Below are 19,882 nucleotides of genomic sequence, written 5' to 3' on the forward strand. Positions count from 1 at the left end.
TGGAGGTCAAGGCCAAAGTGTGGGTGCTGAAGTGAGAGCTGAGATTGAGGCCAGACAGAACCTCACCTGTGAAGATGGTGAGGGGTCCTTGGTCCCCCCTCCCTAACCTGTGATCATCTCCCAGTGATTCCTACACATGGAGGGCAACCTGTGTCCCCAGACACCTTTCTGTATACTTTTTATTTTTAGCTCTCCAGGGATAAACTTTTTCATTCTCTTTGTAACAAATTATAGTTTATGTCATTCTGGCTACTGAAACAAGAGGATAGAATTTATTAGAGACAGCTGGTGAGTCGAAATCTTAGGTCCTAGGACAAAACCTCCCCAGCTGGGCTACCCCTCCTTTGGTAAATTACTAATCACCAAACATTCTGTTTTCTGTAAATTGGTCCCATTCATAAATGTTCAGTGAAATATTGGAAGCTTTCTCTGGGTAGAGAAGTCCAACCTCAGTACTGACCTCAGATTTTCTTCTGTTGGCCATTTTGACCTGGAAGTTCACAATGCACTCAGGGGAATGGGGAAAAAATAAGAACCAAGATATATCCTGTTCAGGTACAAGTCCCAAAGATGAATGTCATCATATTGTATACCTAAAATGTACCAATAAACTTAGTGAATTAAAAAAAAATTAACATGGCTGAAGATGATCTCAACCATCAACCACAAACTTCCCTTCTCATACTCCTTTTCTTTTGGTGATTGGCAACATCATCCATATAATTGCCTATGAAGACACCTGGGAATCACTGCTCCACACTCCACCCTCCTAATATTCTGTAGCCCAACAACTCCTGCACACCTCTCAAAACCATCATGTTTCTTAGCCCCACTGCTACTCCCTTTCTTCAGGACTCTCTTGTCTTGGGATTTCTAGTGAGGGGAGAAAAAATAATATAAATTAAACACAAAGTCTCTAACTACTCAGAATACAGAAGCAGGAGGATCACAAGTTTAAGGCCAGACAGGGTAATTTAACAAAAGCACTGTCTCAAAAAAGAAAAAAAAGGTACAGGGATTTAGCTCAGTGGTTACGCCACCTGCCTTGCAAGCACAAGGTCCCGAGTTTGATCCCTGGGACGAGGAGGTGAGCCTCTCGGGCTGGCATACCATCGCCCCAGAGCCCCAAGGAGGTGAGCCGCCTGGGTGCCAGCACCCCTGACCCCAGCTGTGCCAAGCCATTATTTGAATCCACACCACAGAGTTGTTGGAGGGTTCTTAAAGGACATTGTTCTGATCTTGAGAAGATAGAGTAGAAGTGAACAACAGAAAGAGGGCCTCTCTGAGGCCCCTTGATGAAAATTAAAGGCCACTGGAAAAGTGAAGAAAATCTCTGCAATAAAGACACACCAGACCACCTTAGTTGGGGGAGCAATAGTGTAGACCAGAGCAGCATGGCTGCAAGCAGATCCCAGCCAGGGCTCCACCGTGACCCCAGAGGCTGGGGCACACTGGCCCAAGCCAAGGGCCTGCCTGGAAAAGAGCTGCACAGGCACGCAAGCAACAGCCAGAGGTTCAACCCAATACCATCAATAAGTGCTCAAGCCCTAACCAGAAGCTTGCTTACACAACAGGAACTGGGTGCACAGCCCCCAGCCAAAGGCCCTCCCAGACAACAGCTACATAGGGGCCCTAGGGAATGGCATGCCTAGATACCATCCCAAGTATGCACAGGCCCCAGCCAGAAGCCCACCCACACAACAGGTCAGCTCAGGGATCCAGAAGGCCACCTTTCTGAACTCAGGAATTAGTGTACTGGTGAGCAGCAGAGAAAAGGCAGCTCTGTGGCTTGCTGAGAATTGAAGACCAGTGGGTGAGCAAGAAATTGCCTCAACAAAGACAAAGCAGACTGCATCTGTTGAAATGAGAAGACATGTAAACAAGCCTCAAAACCAGACTTCCAGCTAAGGCAACCCCAAAGGGAAATGAGATGAGACAATCTGATACTCAACCACATGGCCTCCCTGAACTGGCAAGCAACAAAAGAGGATCTGGGAAAAATGAAATAAGAAATAATTTCTCAGATAACAGCAGAGATTGTGCCCTTAGTGCAAGATATGATTAATAAATCTAGAGAGGACATAGATTAAAAAAAAAATAGAGCAGCTGAGGAACATGATGGAATCCCAACATAGGAAACAAATGGAATCCATAAAACAGATGCAAACAGATTTCCAGGAGATTAAGAACTCCATTGAAAGTCTATGCAGCAGCAGAATGAGCCACTGTGAGGACAGAATTTCAGATATAGAAGATAAGATTGCAATTAGTGACCAGGAAAAGAAAAATTTCTTTAAAATTGTAAGGGACCATGAGAAATCAATCCAGCAGCTGCTAGATGACGCAAAGAAGAATAACATAAGACAGATCAGAGTCAATGAAGAAACAGGAGAGAGTACAGATGACATAAAAAAAACTGTTCACAGAAGTGATGGCAGAAAAATTCCTCAGCACAGGAAAAGAACTTGACATACAGATAAGTGAGGGATATAGGACTTCAAAAAGCCTTGATCAAAAAAAAACTACACATAGGCATATAATAGTTAGAATTCCAGAAACCTAACAGAAGAACAAAATTCTACAAGCAGTTAGAGAATAGGAACAAATCACACACAAAGGAAAGCCCATCAGAATCACAGCAGACTTTTCAACGCAAAACCTCAAGGCAAGAAGAGCTTGGAGTGATGTATTCCAAGCTCTAAAGGAAAACAGTCTCCAACCCAGATTGATGTACCCTGCAAAACTATCTTTCAAAATGGATGGAGAAATAAGATACTTTCATGACAAAGAGCACCTTAGGAACTTCGTGAATACCAAGCAAGCACTCCAAAGAATTTTACACAATATCCTAGGAACAGACATTGAGGATCACAACCCCAGGGAGGCCAGCAGAATGAATCCATTGAGTGCAACAAGAAATTAAATGCAAAGGGGGAGAATCCAACAAAAAGAAAAAGTCATGACAATGATAAGTCAATACATATCAGTTATAACCATCAATTTTAATGGTCTCAATTCACCAATCAAAAGAAATAGACTGGCAGAATGGGTCAAGAAGCAAGACCCAAAAATATGCTGCATACAAGAAACACACTTAATTCAAAAAGAAGCTCATAGACTGAAAGTTAAAGGGTGGAAAACAATACTCCATGTGACAGGAACCCGAAAAAAAGTAGGAGTAGCTATCCTCTTTGCAGATCAAGTGGATTTCAACCCAAAATCTGAAACCCTTCTGGTCCTAAGAATTTCAGATAAGGGACAGTCAACCTCTATGTGCAAATCTATTGTGAACATGTGCTTTCATTTCTCTTAAGTAAAAACTTAAGAACAGAACTGTTGGTTCTTAACAGTAATACAAGAAATTTCTAGTGTAGGGAAGGACTGGCTGCCAGGTTCTGGTTTAGGGAGGATGGCTTCTGGCAGGATGGAAGCGACTTTAGAGCAGCACTTGGAGGATACAATGACGAATCCGTCCATTGTTGGAGTTCTATGTACAGATTCACAAGGACTTAATCTGGATTGCTGTGGGACTCTATCAGATGAGCATGCTGGGGTGATATCTGTTCTGGTTCAGAAAGCAGCTAAACTGACTCCTGACCCCACTGATATTCCTGTGGTGTGTCTAGAATCAGATAGTGGGAACATTATGATCCAGAAACATGATAGCATCACAGTGGCAGTGCACAAAATGGCCTCTTGATGTCTCTTGTCAGTTCTTCAGCCCCCTTTCATTGGGACTCAGTCCTACTTATTAATTATCTTGTAAAACTATTACAGTTTCAGTGATTAGGCCATTGATCTGATGTGCACTGTGCACTTTTGTATTTAATTTGGAGTAAGTTGCTTTTTGACCAACCCATCATGATATTAGAAGGAAAGGATCGTGTTTTGAGGCAGCAGGTTCAGGTTACTTTGTATATAGAATTTTATGTTCAATAAATCTGTGTAGAGGAAAGCTAAAAAAAAATAAATAAATTTCTGTATTGTTTTCCAAAATGGTTTTATCATTTTACCTTCACATTAGCAGTTTTAGAAAGTTCTAAATAGTTCACACCTAAGCTGATATTTGTTCTTTTAAAACTTGTAACTTCATCTCCCTAATGAGTGTATAATACAATCTTGTTATTGTACTGATTAGTATGTTTCTTATTCTAGTGTTGCACACTTTTCCTTGTGCTGTACTGGCTATCTATCATCTTCTTGTGTCTGCTTTTTAATTGGGTTGTCTATTAATGAGCTGTAAGAGTTCTTTATATATTCTGGTCATAGGTTATATGTATTATAAATATGTTCTGGTTAAAGACTACTTTTCATTTTCTTAACAATGTCTTTTAAAGTTCTAAATTTTGATGGAAACTCCTATCAATCTTTCTCTTTTATACATCATGTTTTTTGTATCCTAGGAAATTCTTGCCTACCCTAAATTCATGAACGTTTCCCTTATAATTTCTTCTTAATGTTTTGTAGTTTTAGTCTTTCATATTTAGATTCATAAAACCTTTCAAGTTATTTTTATGTATGGAAAGAAAGGTTTGAGGTTAATTTTTTGCATAAGGATACCAGGTGTTCTAGTACCATTTGTTGAAAACATTATCTTTTCCTCTGCTCTTGAGTTTATGTTCTATAAAATGTTAATGTTAAAGAATTGTTCAAAACTCAGCGGACCATATATGTGTGGTTCTATTTCTAGATTCCCTGTTTTATTCCATTGATCTATAGGTCTTTCCTTACACCAACACTGCCTTGATTACTGTTGCTTTAGAAGAAGTCTTAAAATTAGGTAATAAATGTCTTCCAACACTGTGATTTTTTTTCTTTTTAGTTTCCCATATCCTTTGTACTCCTACATAGTTTTTAAATTTCAATATCTAATTCTTCATTTATAGCAAGTATACATAGACCTGAATTTTTATATATACCTTGTGTTTTCTAATCCTGCTAAATTCACAATGCAGAGTACTAACCACTATACGATCATGGCGAGCTACTGGGGACCGGTCTGCTAAATTCAAATACAAGTTCTAGGGGCTCCTAGAGATTTTTTAGTATTTTCTCTGTAGATGATCATTTCATCTACATATAAAGATTTTACTTCTACCTTGCCAATCCTATGCTATTTGTTTATTTTTATTGCCAGACTATTTTGGTTTGGGCCTATGTTTCAAAGTTTAATGGACAGATGAAGAGTAGGCGTATCTGCCCTTGTTCCCCACCTTAGGGAGAAAGCATTGTATCTTTTCCATTCATATAAGGTGTTTTTGCTGGAAGTATGGAGTACATGTCTTTTATCTGTTGAGAAGGATCTGTTCTACTTCTAGTCTCCTGATAGCTTTTACCATGAACAGCTGTAGAATTTAGTCCAATGGTTTTTCTGCAACTACTGATAGGATCATATGGCCTTTTCCTTTCCTCTGTTATAATGATGACTTTTGGGGGTGGATCTTCCAATGCTGAACCAATACTGCCATCCTTATAATAAAACCACTTTCTACATACTGCCAGATCTGACTTCTAATAATTTGTTTTGTTAAACAAATTTTTATTTATGTTCATACTTTTCTCTTCTATTATCTTTATCCAGTTTTAGTATTAGCACAATGTTTATTTTCTAAAATGAGAGAAGTGTTCCTTCTTTTTTCTGCTTTAAATGTTTGATATAATTTATCAGTGAAAATGTATATGAACCTGCTGTTGTCATATAGGTAGGTTTTCAAACTAGGAATATACTTTCTTTAATAGGTGTTATTCAAATTTTATATTTCTTCCAGAATCAGTTTCATTAATTTGTCTTCCAAGGTACTTCATAGAAGTTGTCAAATTTGTTTCAAAAAAGATTTTTGTAATATGCTTTCTATATCCTTTTAAATTCTGTAAAATCTGTGGTAATGTCTTCTAAATTTTGATATTGTAATTAACAATGTATAATTGATATGGTGTAATAGGAAGAAAAGGTTTAAAGGTGTAGGAGAAGTGGGAGGGGTAGGGGAAAGGAAAGAAGGGTAAAGAAAAAATATGAGAAAAGGAAAAAAATGGAAACAAAGCCTTTGCATAAATAGGGAAAGGTGGAGGGGGTGAAGGGAGGGCAGCGGAAGGGGAAAAAATAAGAACCAAGATACTCATGTAAAGGTACAAGATCCCAATGATGAATGTAACTGTATTTTATACCTAAATTGTACCAATAAACTTAATTAAAAAAACGAAGTAAAAAATAAAAATAATAAAAAAGAAAAAAAATCTGGGTATGTAGCTCAGAAGCAGAGCTTTTGCCTAGCCTATTCTTTTTTTTTTCTTTTGGTACCGGGAATCAAACTCGGAACCTTGTGCTTGCGAGGCAGGCGGCGGAATCACCGAGCTAAATCCCCAGCCCGCTTTTGCCTAGAATGTGCAAGGCCCTGAGATAAATGTTCAGTACTAGTACCAAAAACCAAACAAAAAACCCAAAATCACTTTCTATAATACCTCATCCCCAAATCCTAGTCCCCTCCCCACTATAAACACTGACTATGATTAGGCTTTGATATATGGCTTTTTATAATATTTATATGCATTTCAGATATAAAAATGTAGATGCATAAATATATAATTTATTCACATAAGTACCCTAAATAAAATAGTCTTGTCTTTTTATTTTACTCAGCAAATATCTTGAAGATATTTGCGTGTAAGCAGAAATAGATCTCTCTATTTTAGTCTGCAAAGTATCCCACCATGGGGAACATCTGTTCTTTTGCCAGTGCCTTAACCTTGCCTCGAGAAGCCACCTCCTCAGGATGTCCATGGAGCTCTTCTCTCCACCTTCCCTCCTCCTTTCAGGAGTTGGACTATGATCCAAGCTGGGCCATAGGATGTCACAAGAATGGCCCAGGGGTGGATCAGTGTCCCAATCTGGGCCCAGATATGTCACAGCTGAGACCTTTGCTGGTTACAGTGCTGAAGCTGTCCCAGGCCTGCTGCTGCCCTCAAGTCTACAGCCTGTGAGCCTGGGTAGTTCCAGAAGCTGCTCCATCACTTGCAGCAATTTTCCTCAGTGAGTACCCTGGAACTTGGTTTCATCCTACAATCTGATTCTTGTCTCTCCCATATTTCAAGGATTCTTTACAATTTCTGCATTAGAGAGAGCATTATTTTTTTGCTTTACTGTACTTTTTATGATTTCTAACAATAACTCTGCTGTCACTTATGTTACATGATATCTTGTACATAGCCTTGTAATTATCGATTTACTTTGTGCTGGAGCCTTTGCAGACAGACAATAACTAATTAACTGTCTGTCTGGCATTTGGTAGTCACTCCTAAATGTTTATTTATTGTGTAACTAACTAAATAAAAAGTTAATCTTGATTTACTTTCTCTGGATGGGTCAAGAGACTATACTGCTTTTTAAAGTACTTTTTGTGCTACCCTGTGGTGGATTAAATTATTGTTCAGCAAATAATTTACTCCCCCATCAGAATTCCATGAAAGAAACATTTTTTCTCATTTGACATTATGCTTGGCCATGGGAGTTGGATGTCAGCAGACAAGATGTGAGCAGAAGCTTGGCATATGTGTGAGTAGGAGGGCTCGACATCTCGCACGCCTGTCTTTCTCAACAAGAAGAACCTGTTCCACATAGATGCTGGTTCAAGGAGAATGAGAGACATATTGAAAGGATCTGGATCCAATCAACAGTTTGAAACCAGATCTAGTAACCTCCAGTTTATCTGCAGGTATGTGAGAAGATGCTCATTGTTGTCTGCCACTGAGATTTAGAGGTGAGGAGCTGTGACAGTATTGTGGCAATGGCTGAGGGAAACATACCTCCATCATCAGTATCACCCGCGGCACTTGTTATGAATGAAGTGTCTGAGCCCCACCCTACACCTAATAACTGTTAATCTCTGGGGTGGTTTTAGAAATTTGTATTATAGCAAGATCTCCAAGGATTCTTATTACTAGGCTACAGACAATATGTATCACCACCCTATTTTCAGTGATGTGGAAAAAGCAGTAGGTTAGCACCCGGAGAGCTGCTACATTTACTTACTAAACTGTTCTGAGAGATTTGTGCCTGTAAAGAAGCCAGGAAACAAGATTTTCTCACAAAATCATTTAATTAAAGAATTGGGAATTAAGAAGCTTAAAGACTTCTTGAGGTGATTTATAAACAGCATTGCTCAAAAAACTATCCTTCAATGCAGATATCTAGTTAATAACTGCTTGTTTGAATCTGAATACATAAGCTGAAACTAATTAGCCTATAGAACGTCAGTGGCAATACAATATTAATTAAGTGAGCATGTAGTTAAGAAGGATGCACATCTGTGATCCCAAACTCTGGGAGGCTGAGGCAGGAGGATCAAAGTTCAAACCCAGTGTGGACAACTAAGTGAGACCCTGTTCAAAGAAAGAAAAAAAAGAGAGAAAGAAAGAAGCAAGCAAGCAAGCAAACAAACAAGCAAGCAAGCTGGGAATATAGCTTAGTGTAAAGGCCCTGGTTTCGATCCCTAGTACCACAAACAAGCAAGCAAACAAACAAAAAATGTATTTAGTATGTGTTTGCTAAACACTAGGAATTCTGGAAGGCATTGAAAAATATCAAATATGTCTAAGATAGTGTTCTTACCCAAAGAACCTCCAATCTATTAGCCTGTTCTCTCTATGTGCAGATCTGGGGGTTTGGGAGTTTCAAAGAAAATAGATGATGCAGTTCTTGCCTTTGAAATGCTTGCACAGGATGATTTCATTACCTTCTGGAACATTTTTTCTCTTTGAAATCCACCTTGATTCTTGTTTCATGGAGTGAATGCTTTAAAGTAGATGACAAGAGAAAATCATTTGTGTCCTTACCCTTGAACTCAGTTCAGCACTTTTGTCCCAGTGTCCATCCTGGCAGAAAAATTCTACTACCCAACTTTTTAGCCATCAGGCAGGTACTTTTAGGGGTTATCACCTGTATCAGTCAGCTTTCTCATCCCTGGGAAAAAAATCTGACATGTGCAACTTAAAGGAGAAGTTTGATTTGGCTCATGGTTTCAGAGGTTTCAGTCCATTGTTTACAAGGAAGAATCATCATGGTGGAAGAGTACAGAGGAACAAAACTGCTCACTTCATGGTGGCCAGGAAGCAGAGAAGAACAGTGTCAGTGAGGAAGGGGTGAGACACCAGATATAGATCCCAAAGTCATGTCTCCATGACCCACACAGACATACCTAGAAGTGGTCTTTACTAATCTCTTAGGCAGCTTTCAAATAAGTTGAGTTGACAATTCAGCTTAACTATCATATCACCTATGCTTGCAAGGTGTGTTGAGGGGCTGCTGACTCTTTAAATGATTGTAAATGTTTCTTCAAAGTTGTTTTGGTTTCAGATAAGATGCTCCAAGAAACTTGCAAGGAACTAACCAAAATTACCCACTTACTGTGACTCACTGTTTTTAGGTGACTTAGAGTAAACTTTGCTCATTATAATACCAAATTCTCCGCTCAGATGCATTTCTGTCTTTCCTTTGTTTGAACATGGACGTATAACTTTCAACTGAGCATGCGCAGGAACATGCCTATCTCTATGTGTGATGATGAGTCCTTTCTAGATGAATATGTATAGTTCCCCCAATAAAAGCTCCTTGCTTTCTTTGGGAAACATTGTTTTTTTGGGTTTTTTTGGTACCAGGGATCAAACTCGGGACCTTGCGCTTGCAAGGCAGGCAACGGCACCACTGAGCTAAATCCCTGGCCCAGGAAACATTGTTTTGAAAATTATCTAGCGTGCTCCTTACTTGCTGGAATAAATAAACCTTTCCTCACTTTTTCACCTGCTTATGCTTATCCGCTTTGTATTCACCAAGGGGTAAACTCACTGCATTTAGTTATAAGCTCCCAGCTTGGAGGCCAAAGATCCTGAACTCAGGTCCTGCTGTTCCATCCACTGTGCTGGTCCTACCAGCGTATGAGTTTAGATAATACATGAGAAATATTGTAATGGAGCACTACTATAATTACTTTTTCAGATCATGAAATGATGCCTTAAGAAAGCATTTTTTGTAGCAGAGAAAATAAAAGAATTGGAATCTACAGGGACTCTCACTGATTGATATGTGGTAGAAGAAAGCATTGATTTGTATTATATGGTCCTCTGAAGTTCATCTGCTGTGTGGAGAACGGGTTACAGAGGTAACCTTTGGTAACTGACAACACAGGGCACATGGTGTATGTACTTCCTTTTGTCCTAACAAGATAATATCACAAAGCTAGCAAACTACCTTGTGAGTTTTTTCACATTATTCATCCAAACCAAGCTTTGCTCTGGGGAGTTTACCACCTAAAAGCACAACTAGATTCATATCATAATGATATCATTTTTATCATCTTGTATGAACAATTTCTAACAGGATCAAATGTTGCAAAATATGAGTATTTAGAGAACAAGAATTGTGTCTTTGATGTTATTTTCTTCCTAGAGTGCCCTAAAAAGATATATAACAACTGTTAGATAGCAGTGTAGCTACAGTAAGCTTATAAACTAAGCTTCTTTTTAGTTCTAGTGCCCTGTCTAGTTGATACAACTTGGCATCTCTTAAAGTGCTATTTTCATCACTGAGACACTCTGTGACTGGAGCATTCAAGAACTGACAGTAGTGATCCCAATGGCATGGCTTAAGGAGGCTCCCATCCTTGCTCCTGATGTTGTAGAACTAGAATCACCATAGCCATTTGTCCTCTGAGGCGGGTGCCATTGTCTGTGGTGGTGAATGTTATGTGTCAACAAGTTTGGGATAAAGGATTTCCAGATAGTTGGTAAGACATTACTGTTAGGTGTGTCTGTGAGGGTACTTTACAAAGAGATTAGCATTTGATTGATGAACTGAGTAATGTAGATGGTGTCTTCCCTAATATAGGTGGCTATCCAATCTACTGAAGGCATGGATAGGACAAAAGGGTAGAGGAAAGATATATTCATTTTCTTTGCTTGAGCTAAGACACCCATCTTCACTTGTCCTTGGATGTCAGTGCTTCTGATTCTCAGGCTTTCAGACTAAGACTGGGTCTTATACCACCAGCCCCCTGATTCTTAGGCTTTCAGACTCAGACTGAATTATACCAGCAGCTTTTCTTTTTCTCCAGCTTGCAGATGGTAGATTATGAGACTTCTTGCTCTTCATGACTTCATGAGCCAATTCCTATGATAAATTTCCTCTTATATATTTCCATATATCCTAGAAGTTTCTCTGGAGAGCAGAGACTAATACAGATTTTTGGTACCAAGAATAGTTCTAAAGGTATAAAACTTAAAGGTTGAGTTTTTAAAATTGGTTTTGGGGTTTCTGGAATTATCTCTGGAATTTGACTAGAGCCAAAGATGCTAATGACTATATTTGCAGTAGTAAAGAAGGCACTAATAGTCCATTGCATGAACTGTATATAGAAATATTCAAAATATCTCCATTGGATACTCCTAGTCAATCACTCATGAGAAGCAAAAAACTACATGTCTCTATATATTATGACACTTATGTCGGAGTAATCTGATTTCACAGACCTGTGGCATTGGGTAGTTAATCATGGTGTTCCTAGTAGTAAAATACATAGGAAGCCTACTAAATTCTTAATATATATATTTTCTAGGTCATCTGAATAAATTTCTAGGTCCCTAACTTGAATCATAAAGAAAAAGAGTCAAAACCCTTTAATCAATTCCTAGACCTGAGTTAGTTTACAGACCTAGAACCCATGATTAAGGTCAATGGAAAACAACAACGAAATTCAGCAGGACTACTAATGGTTCCAACTCTTTAGGAATGAAAGTTTGTGTTACACCAGTAGGGCAAAAAACCATGACCAACTGAGGTGCTTGCCGAAAGAAAAGGGAATACAGAATGGGTAATAGAAGAAATCAATTATAAGTGCTAGCTACAGCCACGTGACCAGTTATAGCTGTGATGTCATTGTATTTCCTCCTTATTTTGTTATGAATACATTTTTGTATATACATACCTATATTAAGCAAATATCTTTGTTTTTCTCTCTTACTCTTTTATCATGTAACATAAGATGTATTGACTTTACAATAGTATGTTGAGTATTGTTAATTTTACATAGCAATATTTAAGGTATGGGATTTGAGAAGAATAATCAGGGACTTTACATCTCCTGGCACAGGGATTGTTGCATTTTCAGTTCTATGCAGGATAGTTGTACTGTGTTCAGTGGAAATATGACCTTGTTATTCCCTTTATTTAGAGATTAAGTATAATTTAAGAGGATGACTCTATATGTCAAATACCCAAGGAGTGGACTTGTGATGGTTTATTTTATGTAGTAGCAACATGCCTGGGCTTATGGGGGCCCAGAAAACTGATAAAACATCATGCCTAGATATGTTTGAAGTTGTTTCCAGAAAAGATGAGCATTTGTATTGATGACCTGAGTAAAACAGATGCTCTTCTGAAGTGTGGGTGGATATCCAACCCATTGAAGTCTTGAACAGAACAGAAAGGTGGGAGAAAGGCCAACTTCACTCTCTGCTTAAGTGAGGGACATCCAACTTCTGCCCTTGCATATTTGCACTCCTGGTTCTTGAGCCTTCAGACTCACACCAGGACTTATACCATCAGCCCCTGAATTGTCAAGACCCTTACAGATCCTGTTTGTTCTGCTTTCCTGGATGACCCTAACTGATACAGTGTCCCATCCTGATCTCCTCTTTCTGGATTGGAGTGCCTGTGCCCCATTTACCACAGGTGTTGGCTGCAAACAATGGAATTCAGCTACAACTTTTGGGAGGCAGCTGCCCTTCACCAATGGGAGCCAATTTGTCCAGAGAAGCCAGGGAGGTTATGATTCTCTTTTCCCTAGAATGGTGGCCTATGGCCAATGACTGACTGATAGAGGGCAGAACAAAACCCCAGCAGAGCAAATTATGGTATAATTCACAGCCCAGAATTCCCCAGGGGATCAGGCTGAAATTAGATTTATAAAACCTTACCTTTGCTTAACTTCTGTCCTTCCCCCATTTTTTTTCTCTCATTCTCATACAGAGTTTTTCCTGAGCACATTCTCTCAAGAATTTCTTACACAAGAATCCCCACCTTAGGTTTTGCTTCCAAGGAACTTGTCCTAAGATACTCTTCCAGATAGGTTGAGAGAAATCTTTCTTAACAATATAATGATTTGACATTGAGAACAGGTGGCTAAATTTTAGACACGAGTTTGAAATTCTTAAATGCATACTGAAATATAATGTGTCAATTTCAGATGCAGTCACAATAGTTGATCTGGATAGAATGATTGTCTAAAGTCTTCATTGAGCTAGAACTGTTTTATAATCCCGCACAGTTGAAATGGGAACTCATTCATCTTGTGGAAGTTGTAGTTATTAACCACTGGATAATTCACCTGTGATAATTGGCTTAGAAAAAAATGTCACTCCAATGTCATCACACATTCAGTTAACAACAGATCAATAACAAAATTTTCAGAGATTAATAATAATAACAATTCCTATTTATTATTCTTCACAGGCAGAGTACTAAATATTTATCCAAAGCTTTCACTATGTAACTCCATGAACACCCAGTGAGCATAGCAAGGACCTCATTCAAGTATAATTCATTAAAGGGATTGCTCTCTCAGGCACAAAATTGGGGGAGGGATGTATGAAATTCACAGTGTGGTTGGAGCACCTCCTTCTGAGGGGAAGATCAGATCTTTCCTTTTTGAAACAACTAAGATAATCAACACTTCCTTCTGAAGGCCTTTTTTTTTCTCAATTCAAACACTTGTAGTTTTTATTTTGTTTCCATTTAATGTACCACCTGTTTACTAGAAGCAATGCCTTTAGCAGAACTACTAAACACAAGAATGTATTAATTAAGCATTAGCATTTTTTGAAGTCAAGTATAATTTAGAAGTGACAGACAGTGAAATTCTGAGATATAATTACTCTTAACTCCTTTTTGGAATTCATTTATCTAGAAGATTTACAGATACCAGCAGGTTCTCTTCTCTCTAAAGCTAGAGTCCTTATTTGGGTATGCATTCTAGCTTCTTTCAAGCTATCAAGGGATCCTAGATATTTACTTACTGACTGGTTTCATGTCTCAGAAAAAGGCATATGTGTGTGCCCTGATTTAAAAACAGGTATTGGTAATGAACTTTCACAGCCCGGAAGATAGCGGGGCTTTGTGTATCCAAGCATGGTCCCCCTCATAAATACTGCTTGGATACTAATAAATTTCTTTCTCTAATAGGGAATATGTCCTTCATATCAAGCAAGCTCCAGGTGCCTTGGAGGCTGGCTCAAGGACAATGCTTTAGCTATTATCCCTCCCTGAAACATTGTCCCTCTTTTTCTCCCATTAGCACACTATCAGTACAATATTATTAGTTCTAATATTATTCATCTTAAGTCACATATCTCCCCTCCCTTGATCCCAAATCAGCACCTCACTGATTTCATTCCTTCCCTTCAGAGCCAAGCTTATTGGACGAGCGGTCTACACTGGTCTTTATTTCTTTACCTCTGGCTTTCTTTTCTCCCTTCAGCCTCCCTGCTTCACCTGTGAAACTGCATTTGCTGGATCACCAGTGACCTCGTCTTGATAACTGTAACATCCACATCTTCCTGTCCCGGTCACATTGGCTGTTTGCTATTGAATATCGCCTGGCTTTCTCAGATCTTCCTTCCTCCTGACGTCTTTGTGAGGGTGTTGGTACTGGCTCAGGGTGAGGACCCAAATTTGTGGCATTTTCCTCTTTCCACTGTGCCTGTCTTACTGTTTTCATCTTTTATGAGCACTTTTCCTGTCATGTGTGTGAATAATTTGTCATTTATATTTTTATTTTGTGTGTTATTCTTTGACCTATCTAAATTTTATATTGTCATGCCATATTTATCATTTTTCTTTTATACCTCCTTTTCTCAGCAGAGACTTAGTGGGCATTTTTGCAGATGTTTTTATTATATAAAGATAAAACAAAAAAGTTCACAGGAGAAATTTGAAAAATGTAGGAAAGATGATATGAAGGAAAACAACAAGTGTTGATATTCTTGCTGTTAGAAGAAACAACCTGTTTTACTGTGCCTAGTTTTCATGCAATTTTTCTAGCCTTAATGATAATGAGTGATTTGGAGGCAGATTTTCCAGGTCAACAAGGAGATGTGATAGAATAACATTTTTGAAGTACTATTGTACTTTTAATAGATTTGATGTATTAATATAATTTAATTAATTATTAATTAAATCAATGTATTATGTTAAAGGATTAGTATTCTTTGTCCCTATTTTGTCCCCACCCATAGAGCCAGCATTTTTCTGCTTTCCTGACTAATGACACAATAAGCCTGGAACGAGAGAGAAGAGATGATTTGCTGTTATGGGTCTCTAAGGGGTGGCCCTGGAAGAGCTCTTTTCTAGGCTGATGAAGAAGGAAGGTTTGGGAAGAAAAAGTAAAAATAAAAAGAGGGTCTTATTTTCTTCCCAGGGAATTCCTGAAAAGTAACAAAAGTCAGAGATTCTCTTGCTCTTTACTCTAGTGTGAGAGTGGAAAAGAATAAATTTTAGTGAGTCAGGGAAATTCAGAGAATTTCTCGGGGGTTAAAGTGGCTAGGAGTCCATCTACTTTGCCCAGGACAAGTACAAAAGTAATTTAAAGTACAAAATTGATCTAGCAGATTAGGAGATGCTTCACACTGTGAAGAGGTGGCCCCAGAGCAGGTGTCAGCACTGTTCTTGCATCAAAAGCCAGATGGGCACTCAGTTGCCTCCATGGATACCAGCAGGGATAGATGCTGACAACTGGTGACTCCTGGGAACAGAGACATGGCAGAAGATGCCAGCATGGATAGATGACAAAGACCAGATGAGCCCCTTCTATGTCCAGATGTTCTATCCGTCTCCTCCTACCTCCCTAGGGCAATGGTGGAAGGAAGAAAAGCCCTGAGTGGACCAAGTTTACATGGAATTGACTTGTTTCCAGTTCTGTCATCAAGTAGAACAGAGGCTTAATATTAGAAATTAGAGTCAGTCATTGGAAATTTAGAAGTTTACATTTTTGCGGGCCTAAAATGTGTGGCCAGAGATATTATGACCACTGAGCAAGTAAGGCTGAATTAAGACATGGTAAAACAGAAATGTTTTCCACTCTTGACAAAAAGACTTAACCTAAAAAAGAAAAACTAGAACGTTTTTCAGACTGAAGGAAAGTGCTGGGATTATTTGTCTTTGCTATGTAGATAGGAATTTTGCTGGCATGTGACAGAAAATTTTGGTGATGTGACAAAAAAATGTAGCAGAAGGGCAATATGTCACTCAGACTATCTTGTTCTAGAAAGCATAATCTGTAGTTTGCATTCCAGATTTGTAGTATCATAGTGAATCTACAGGAGGAAATGGGTATTTGTACATTCCTAAAGTTCTGCCATTCCTACCTCTACTCAGAGATCCAGATAACTAAGTTTAACAGTATATAGAATTAGGAGGAAAAAGGGGTGTGTTATGCTGTAGATCTAAAACCGCCCTGGAAGCCTCATGCATTTGGAAGGTGATTGGATTATTAGATTATCTAACTTGTTGCTGGATGGTAGAAGAGGTGAGTCATTGGAAGTGTGATCTAGAAAGGTATATTTCCCTCCCTGGCTCCTCTTTTCTATCTCTACTTTCTGACCTCCATGACATAAGCAGCTGTCTTCTATACCAGGGTCTTGCACCATACTATTTTCTTCATTTGCGCATGCCAGCCATTGACTAAAACTTCGAAAAAAATAAGCCAAAATAAACCTCTTCTCCTTTAAGTAGTGGGTGTTGGGCATTGTGTCTTAGTGACAAGAGAGTGACTAAGACAGATTTTGGTACAAAGAGTGGGGTTGATATTGTGACTTTTACCTGACTATGTTTATTAGAAGCCTTTGGCTCATGGGAGGAGTTTGGAAAGTTTAGAGATGTTGGCTACAGAAGCCCTAGAATACTGTAAGCTAAGCTCAATGGGAGATTTTGGTTGGAGTGCAAAAAAAAAAAAAGAATGCTGATAGAAAGGCCTGGCTCAGGAGTTTTCAGTTGGGAATAAGGACTTCATGGCAGATGGAGTTGAGAACATGCATGTTACATTCTGGCAGAACATTTGTCTACATTTTGCTTGTGTTCTGAGACTTTGTGGGAGACAAATTAATTGTAGCAGTCTAATTGGGCAGAGGGAATTTTAAGACAGCACAACATTCTGACTGTAGTGTGGGTACTGATTACTGCTTTTAGCAAGATTATAGTAGAAATCAGGAGCAAAGGGCAGAGTTAATGATTTAAAAAGAATATAGTTTCATCAGAAAGCAAGTTCTTGCAAAGTTGGAGCTTTCAAGACCATGGGTGCTGAAAAGATTACCATGAAAAAGGAGCCAAGTACTTTGTATTGGAACAATAGGAAAAATATCTTGAGGGTATCTCAGAAATCAGTAAGGCCCACACTTTACTGGGGCAAGGTTGTAAAAAGGTACAAACAAATTCCTTTAAAAGACTGCTTTGAAAAGAGAGCCACAAAGTACCTTGCTGGAGAATGGGTGCCTAGGCAATTGGCTTTTTGGGATTCCTTTCATAGTGCTTAGTCATCCAGACACTGTGAGGCTTCCACAGCCATGAACCACAGGAGCCTGGCTACTGTATGAACTGGAGGTAGATCTTGGTGTGATCCATGTTATGTTTGTTTTATGTACATGCAGAATAGAATAGTGTGGCATCAGGGACACTTCCACCCAGATTTCAGAAGGAAGCCTGGGAGGCCAGGCAGCGTGTGAAGAGAGGGCAATGTGTGAAACTTCACTGTAAAAGTGAAGCTGAAAGTGCAGTGGAGACCATGTGGAGGTGGAGATGCCAGGAATGTGGATGTCTGCTGAGGAAAGTTACAGGCCATAAGGGAACCTACCTCAAGATAAGTCATGTGGCAATACCGTACGGGTAAGCTGCTCGAGCCCTTTAGAGTTCACATCATACCACAACTTGCCCTGGGGGTTGGACATGGAACTTCAGGATTTAATGTCTTCCCTGCTGGGTTTCAGTCTTGCTTTGGTCACATTCCTTTCTATCTACCTATTTCTTCCTTTTGAAATAGGAATGTTTACCTCATGCAGTTGTATGTATATTTTATGTATATTGTATGTATATTTAATGTTCTTTTTTATTTTACAGGGGTTCACAGCTAAGAGTTTGCTTTTAGTCTCAGAGAAGATTTTGGACTTAGACTTTTCAGCCATGTGAAACTGTCACAACTTTGGTGATGCGAGATGGACTAAATGCATTTTGCATAAAGAAATACACACGAGTCTTTTGGGGCTCAGGGATGGAATGTTATGGTTTAGATCTAAAATGGCTCCAAAAGTTTCATGTGTTTGGAAGGTGATCAGATTATGAAGGTACTATACCTGATTTGCTCTTAGGAGTTGGGATCCGGTTGGAAGAGGCCCATCACTGAGGGTGACCTGGAAGAGCATATCTCTACTCCTGGTTCCTCCCTTTTCTCTTTGGTTCCTGGCAGCTGTGACATGAGCAGCTTTCCTCCACCCAGGCCCTTCTACTGTGCTGTCTTCTGCATCTGGACCTGCCAACCATGGACTGAAGCCTCTAAAAGCTGTGAGCCAAAATAAACCTCTCCTTTAAGTTGTGAGGGTCAAGTATTGTGTCTCAGCGATGAGAAAGTACGATAGGGTGGCCACATTCATGTCCTGGAACATATATATTCATTAAAAGCATTGATTCTCAACCCTGGGTTATCATTAGAATCATCAGAAGAGATTCTAAAAATTTTAAGCCAGAGACTGTCCATTTCCAAGATTCTAGTTTAATCAGTCTGAATTAGTTTGCAATTTATGGGACTCTAGATATTCAGGAAAGATAGAAAACTTGAGTTCTTATTGCTGCACAATGTCAACCTGCGTCTTCCTATGAAACATACTGCTAGTAATCTTTTATATTAGCAAAAGATATTCCAATTTTCAGTTGGACACATGGCTACCTGAAATAAAAACTGTGTCTTTCAATGCCTTTTGCAATGAAGTCTGGACGTTTGATTATGTTATCCTGATAACTTTTGCTTTTGCACTGAGCATTTTGGTTTTTTTTTTTAGTTACAAATAGAAGAAAATCTGGCTCATAGCAGTTTGACAGTAGGGATTCATTTTTCTCCTATAATAAGAAGTCCAGGACCAAACAGCAGCTCAAAGATATCATCAAATCCCAGGCTCTTTCTATATTTCATTCTGCCATTCTTAGCATAGTGGCTCTTCATACTATGGTATATAACACAATGTTATCACAGTTCCAAGTATCATTTTATTGTTTAAAGCAGAAAAAAATCCTCACATCTATCTCATTGGATGACCTATGGCCACCATGACTCACGGCCACCGAAAGCCACAAGAGAGGCTGCAAATGAGAATTTTGGTTTTCTATCCTCTATATTGGAAATGGCTAAGAGAGGAGGGGATGGAAGGGATGTTGGATTAGCTAATCAACAGTGTACATGATGTTCACCCATTGCATCTAATAATCATCTGCACATTCCACTTCATGGAGTAGCTTTTGAATCTCCACAGCTCTTCCCTAATTCAAAAGCACATCATCTGTAGCCTCCACTTTTGCAAAAAACCTCCAAAATGTTTTCTTTCTGTAATGTGCATTTGCTGAAATATTTGAGAATATGTAATATTACTATAAAAGACCAGACAAACAGGATGGCTACAACACATCAGAAACATAAAGCATTGATAGTAACTAAGCAAAGGGCTTATGAGATACGGGCAAAATTCTTGGATGTGGCAAGTATAAATAATGATTAAATAAATAGTATATGAGACAGAGGTATAATTCATAAGATGTGTTCACTGTAGATAGCAAGTTATCAATCTATAAGGCATGCTGAGG

At 38.8% G+C, this 19,882-nt stretch overlaps 1 pseudogene; it reads left to right on the forward strand.

The window, feature by feature from the left end:
* Positions 1 to 3,424: 3,424 nt before the first annotated feature.
* LOC147826547 (ragulator complex protein LAMTOR5 pseudogene) lies at positions 3,425 to 3,946 on the forward strand (annotated as a pseudogene).
* Positions 3,947 to 19,882: the final 15,936 nt, after the last annotated feature.

The sequence above is a fragment of the Heterocephalus glaber genome, unplaced genomic scaffold (genome assembly GCF_053883595.1).
Source record: "Heterocephalus glaber isolate CG9 unplaced genomic scaffold, H.glaber_assembly_v1.0 deba00001465, whole genome shotgun sequence".
Lineage (NCBI taxonomy): Eukaryota > Metazoa > Chordata > Mammalia > Rodentia > Bathyergidae > Heterocephalus > Heterocephalus glaber.